We start from the raw sequence: 6,741 nt of genomic DNA on the forward strand, positions 1-6,741 counted from the left end.
CCTAAGCCCAGGAGTTAGAGGTAGCTGTGAGCTGTGACGCCACAGCACTCTACCAAGGGCGATAAAGTGAGACTCTGTCTCTAAAAAAAAAAAGAAGAAGAAACCATCATACAGACCATTAACCTGACGATTAACAGACCAGGCCGTACCTGGCCTCTTAGTTACCACTTTTGTGGTAAGAACACTACATCCACTCTCAGCATTTTTCGAGAATACAATATAGTTATTAACTACGGTCAACATGTTGTACAACAGATCTTTAAAACTTATTCCTACTATCTAACTGAAATTTTGTATTCTTTGATCAACATCTCCCCAACTTCCCCACCAATCATCCCAGCCCATGGTAACCACTATTCTACTCTCTACTTCTCTGAGATCAACTTTTTTAGATTACAGACCTGAACCACTGTACCCAGCCCTTTAATACATTTTGTATTTTTTTTTTAAAACAATAGAGACATCATGTTTACGTTCTAAAAGTTTCTCTGAATCTTGACACAACTGCCTTGCTTTAGGGTAGCCTGAAGGATATCAAACTTCAAAGCAAAATGGAAGACATTTTCTGACAAGGCAAATGTTCAGGTCAAGTTTCCCGATGCTTCCTGGTACAGTTAGCATTCCAAGCGAAATCAACAGGAAGAAGTAAAATTTTCACTGCATAGCCATCAGCATAGCTGTGGTCTACTGCTTCGTTTTCATTCTCAAGGGAGAGGAAAGGTGCTTGCCATCAGGCATTGTTTAACCAATGAGTGGTGGTATATGCCTCTTTACTTGAGGGCTTCCAGAATATAGTCCAGCCACCTTGCTCCATGGGTTACATGTAGTCCTGAAGCATGCACCACGATATATTAACCCAAGTTTTTTTTTTTTTAATTCTATTTATTTATTTATTTTTTGTTGCAGTTTGGCCAGGGCCAGGTTTGAATCCGCCACCCTCGCTATCTGGGGCTGGTGCCCTTCTTACAGAGCCACAGGAGCCTCCTCAACCCAAGTTTTAAGAATTATAAGCAGAGGCAGTCACTCCCCCAGAGTACTGTGAGGTAAGCTATATCGCGCATTCAAATAAAAGCTTAACAAAGACTAAGTCTACACAGTTTGTGGCAAGGCATGAAGAGGAGAATTAAACTTTCAACCAAAAAATGGGTTAGTCATCACCTAGGAGTAAGGATGCTTACCTGGAGCAGGAGATGACATGGAAATCCGATTCTATTGAGAGTCTGTACATGGTCTGGCAGAAAACATGTCAGAACTAAACACTTCAATTCTTTTTTTTTTTTTTTGAGACAGAGCCTCAAGCTATCCCCCTGGGCAGAGTGTCGTGGCATGGTGTTACGCCCGAAATTCTCCCAAAAGACCCCCACAGACAGTCCGAGACACACTCCGATGTAAAAAGCATGAGATGAGTTTATTTCAGGCCCCGGGAAGCCTGGACTCTCCTGGCATGCAAGCCTAGGACGAGCCCGGAACCTGGGGTGTGCAAGGTTTTTATGGGGTACAGAAGGCAAAAGGGGTAGGGTCCAGTACGAGTACACTTTTCATTGGTGGTTGGTGATTTCATTAGTAAAGGAGGAAGTAAAGGAGGATTTGCATTGGTAGCTGATGATTTCACTAGTAAAGGTGAGTTTGGATTGGCACAGGTGAGGGATGGAGGGTCCCTTAACCGGGGGCTAGAGTTGGTGCAACCTGGTTACCTGTATTTCAAGGTAATAGAAACTTATTGTTTATTATAGCAACTATTTGCCTAAGGTGACTCAGTTTACAGCGCAGTGGCTGTGCAACCTAGGGTGGGGGAAGGCAGCAGGGAGTGACCCTGCAAGTTTCCCTGGCAGAGGTTGGGGCGGAAGGGCTATGCGGTAAACAGCTAGGAATGGGGCTTGTACTGTGGCTTGTGCTGTAAACAACAAAATGGAGCTAGTTTGGCTCTCACAATGGCACCACAGCTCACAGCAACCTCCAACTCCTGGGCTCAAGCGAGTCTCCTGCCCCAGCCTCCCAAGTAGCTGGGACCACAGGCGCCCGCCACAACGCCCGGCTATTTTTTTTGGTTGCAGCCATCATTGTTGTTTGGCAGCCCGGGCTGGATTTGAACACGCCACCTTAGGTGTATGTGGCTGGTGCCTTAGCCACTTGAGCCACAGGCACTGAGCCCAATTCTTTTCTTTTGAGGAAAATGGCTCCTAAGGAAGCGCGTGAAGTTAGGGTCCTTTTCCCACAGTCTTGCCTATTCAGCCATCCAGAGCTTGAAGGTCCTATCATATGAACAAGTGGCTATAAGCTGCCCATTTAAAGAAATGTCTAGACCCATCACTTTTACTTCGTGGCCAGCCAGAGTCTTCAGTAGGAACCAACCTGGATGGGTCCAGATCTTGACTGTGTGATCACAGGAACCAGTGAGCAGGAAGTTCCCATGGATGGGCTCAATCTTAACACCAGTCACTAAGTTCTGATGCGCAGGGATGGTATAGATGCATCATCACTGCCAAAGGTCCCACACTTTGCAGGTGTTGTCACCACTGCCAGTTGCAATGTGGTAGCCATTGGGGAAGAAATTTATTCCATAGATTTCCTTCAGGTGGCCTTCTAGGAACATGATACAACGTCCTGTGCGCGGTCCCAAACTCGGCCAAATACATCCAGTCCCCCAGTACCTGCCAAAGAGCCATCTGGATGGAAGGCAATGTCATGCACACCCTTGCAGTGGCCTTCCTGATGCAAGATCTCCTCTTGAGCCTCCAAATCCCATAAGTGCCACGAATGGTCATAGCAGGTGGTGCCCAGGAAACATCCTGATGGATGCCACATTACCTGGGCCACATATATCATATGGCCTTCAATATCTGCCACTGGTTCATCACTGGCAAGACTCCAAAGTTTCACAGAGCCATCAGCAGCACAAGATGCCAGGTTGACACCTTTCTGGTCTGAGGAGACAGTGGCTTGGGGATGAAATACATTGTCCCTACCCTTTTTTAAAAATAGATTTATTTATTTATTTGCCATTTTTGGCTGGGGCTGGGTTGGAACCCACCACCTCCAGCATATGGGACCAGTGCCCTACCCTTTTGAGCCACAGGCACCACCCTGTCCCTACTTTTGTGTTATGGCCTTGACGAGTGCGGAAAGGGGATGAAATCAGGAATAGACCAGAGCTTGCACAGCCCACTCCAACAAGCTGTAGCCAGCATCATGGAATTGGGACTAAAGTGACAGGAGGAGATAGGCAGATCATCTCCAATCTGACTGTAGAAATTATTCAAAGAGCACAGAGATTTGTGCAGCTCCTAGATCTGGGAGATTCTAGTTGTCTCAGGAATCTCTTTATGGAGAGGAGCCTTGTTCAACCGTTTCATTGCCCTGGGCAGTGAATATTTAGCAATCCACAGTCTAGCCACCTTCAAGCTGTTTGGTCCTTCATGGTACCAGGTTTGCCCATACAGTCCTTTGGACTTCTTAGATTTCTTATCATCCTTCTTGGTCTTTTTTAAAGCATCACTACCAACTACTGAGAGGATATTTTTAAGCCTTTCTCTTCTTTCAACAGGGCCTTCTCCAAAACATGTGATGGGTTCCCCCAAAGCTCTAAGGCAAGTCATGACCTCCGAGTTATCTGTGGAAACAGTGATTTGCTGACTTCGCTTCCATCTTTCAAACTCAGCCAGCGCTTCTGCCAGGCACTCACTGGTGTTTTCCTCAGTTTCAAAAACTTCTCCAAAGGTATGTCCTACTTCGATTCCTGCTTTAAGTCCTTTTTCCTCCCAAATCTCAGACTTTACTTGAGCCAGACTCTCCCTCTCCTTCGCTTCCAAATTTCTATAACCAACGTGTAGTTTCTTCCCAACAGGAGCTACTAAATCATCAGGCACTTTAGGTTTGGCTGCCGTTGAGGAAATCTGCGGGGAAGCCCGTGAGGAATCCCGTGAGGAATCCCGCCAGGAAGGGCATGTGGAAGCGCTTGAGAAAGCCAAGCTGAGCTCTAACACGTCCCCAGCACGCTCTGCAAAGCGGAACTGCGGCACCAAAGCAGAATTGTGTCAGGGACCGGAAGGGAGCTCAGAGCTGTCGGCCCCGCCCAGGGTGGCCCATGGCGTGATGGGAGTCATAGTACGTGAGAGTCTAGTTGCCTGCAGGTGACGTGTTCCCTAGAGCTTCCAAGGTAAGCTTTAAGTTGATTTTCTTTTAATGTGGTGTGAGAGAATGTTGTAATTTTGTTCTTCGGAATGTGGCTATCCGGGCTCAACTTCCGTCGCTCAGTGGGTAGAGCGCCGGCCACATACACTGGGGTTGGCAGGTTTGAACCAGCCCGGGCCTGCTAAAATCGACAATGACAACTACAAAAAAAAAAAAAAAAAAAAAAAAGGTGGGCGTTGTGGCGGGTGCCTGTAGTCCCAGCTACTTGGGGGACTGAGGCAACAGAATTGCTTAAGCCCAAGAGTTTGAGGTTGCTGTGAGCTGCAACGCCATAGCACTCTGCCAAGGGCGACATAATAAGACTCTGTTTGGAGGGGAGGAAGAATGTGGATATCCAGTTTTCCCAATGCTGTTTATAAAGAGACTGCCCTTTCCTTGTTGGGTGTTTTTGACATTTTGTAGAAAATCATTTGGATGGCGGTGCCCGTAGCACAGTCAGCAGGGTGCTGGCCACATACCCCTACAAACCTGGCCTGGGCCTGCTAACCAACAATGACAACTGCAACCAAAACATAGCCAGGTGTTGTGACGCCTGTAGTACCAGCTACTTGGGAGGCTGAGGCAAGAGAATCGCTTAAGCCGAAGAGGTTTTGTTTTTTTTTTTTAATTTGGGGTATAATGTGCTGGTTTTATATACAATTTGAAATGTTTTCATCAAACTGGTTAACATAGCCTTCACGGCATAAGTTATCGTGTTAAAACATTTATATTCTACACCTAATAAATTTCACATGTACCCTTGTAGGATGCACCATAGGTGTGGTCCCACCAATTATTCTCCCTCCACCCATCCTCCTCCCTTCCCTCCCCTCCCTCGCCTCTTTCCCCTTTTTCTTGGGCTATAATTGGGTTATAGCTTTCAAAGCTATAAATTGGTTTCATAGTAAGACTGAGTACATTGGATACTTTTTCTTCCATTCTTGAGATACCTTGCTAAGAAGAATATGTTCCAGTGCCATCCATGTAAACATGTAAGAGGTAAAGTCTCCATCTTTCTTTAAGACTGCATAATGAGCTCAAGAGTTTGAGGTTGCTGTGAGCTGTGATGCCATGGCACTCTACCCAAGGAGACAGCTTGAGACTCTGTCTCAAAAAAAAAATAAAAAAGACAATCACTTGGCTGTAAATGTGTATAGATTTATATTTGGGCTCTCTATTCTGTTCCATTGGTCTGTATTTCTATTTTTATGGTAGTAGCATGCTGTTTGGATTACCAAAACTTCCTGGTATAGTTTGAAATGAGGTAGTATGATACCTTCAGCTTTTTTTTTTTTCTTGAGACAGTCTCACTCTGTGTACCTTGGTAGCATGCCACAGCGTCTTAGCTCACAGCAACCTCAAACTCTTGGTCTCAGATGATCCTCTTGCCTCAGCCTCCCAAGTAGGTGAGACTACAGGGGCCCACCGCAATAGTGGGCTGGCCCTTGTTCAAGCTGGTCTTAAGCTCCTGAGCTCAAGCCATCCACCGCCTCGGCTTCCCACAGTGTTAAGATTGCAGGTCTCACCCATGGTGCCTGGCTCAGCTTTGTTCTTTTTGTTCAAGATTGCTTTGTCTATTTGCTCTTTTGTGGGACCATTTAAATTTTAGGATTATTTTTCTATTTCTGTGAAGAAAGTAATTGGTTTTTTGGGGGAGGGGGACAAAGTCTCAAGCTATTGTGCTGGGTAGAGTCCTGTTGTTGCTTGTATTTTATCTGGTTCTATTGTTGTTTCTGTTAGGTAATTGCCCCAGAAAACCCCCTGCCCCAGAAAGTCCCTGTCCCAGAAAGCCCATCTCCCAGTCGCAAAACTTACCTCATTACCTGCTAAAAAGTTAAAACTTATGACTTGCCCCTAACAGCTCTTCATTGGCTATTCTACCATCCTGTCATCATTCTAAGCCTTCCCTTAACCAAACCTATATAAGGACTTGCTTGCTTTTTTTTAAAAACTGGTTAACGTTGCCTTTACGTCACTTTCTTTGTTGTTGTGTTAAGACGTTTATATTGTACTCTTAGAAAAATTCACTTGTATCCTTGTAAGATAAACCATAGAAGTGATCCCTCCAATCACCCTCCCTCCACCCATCCCTCCCCCTCCCAAGGTGCTTTCTCTCTTTCTTTCTTTATTTTTTTAGAGACAAAGTCTCACTTTGTCACCCTCGGTAGAGTGCCATGGTGTCACAGCTCACAGCAACCTCCAGCTCCTGGGCTTAGGCGATTCTCTTGCCTCAGCCTCCCCAATGCCCGGCTATTTTTTTATTGCAGTTTGGCCGGGCTGGGTTTGAACCCACCACCCGAGGTATATGGGGCCAGTGCCCTACTCACTGAACCACAGGCACCGTCCGAGGCGCTTTATTTAAATCTCTCTTTTTTTTTCTCCTCCTTGGTGCTGCTTTGCAGCCTCCCTCCCCCACCAATAAAGATCTTTCGTACAAGCCTTAGTGGTCTTCGAGATCTCTGTGGGTCTGGTGCCTCCCTTTCAGTTTCAAGCAGGAAAATAAGTCCTGTCCCTCTGCCCATCTTGGTTGGAAAAGAAATGCTTTCTTGAAAAAAACTTTTTTTTTTTTTT

General features: G+C 45.8%; 1 pseudogene; it reads right to left on the bottom strand.

Annotated features, from left to right (window-relative positions):
* Positions 1 to 2,224: 2,224 nt before the first annotated feature.
* LOC100941507 lies at positions 2,225 to 4,946 on the bottom strand (annotated as a pseudogene).
* Between the last annotated feature and the right edge of the window lie 1,795 nt (positions 4,947 to 6,741).

Source organism: Otolemur garnettii, unplaced genomic scaffold (assembly GCF_000181295.1).
Source record: "Otolemur garnettii isolate 467f Iridium unplaced genomic scaffold, OtoGar3 scaffold00153, whole genome shotgun sequence".
Lineage (NCBI taxonomy): Eukaryota > Metazoa > Chordata > Mammalia > Primates > Galagidae > Otolemur > Otolemur garnettii.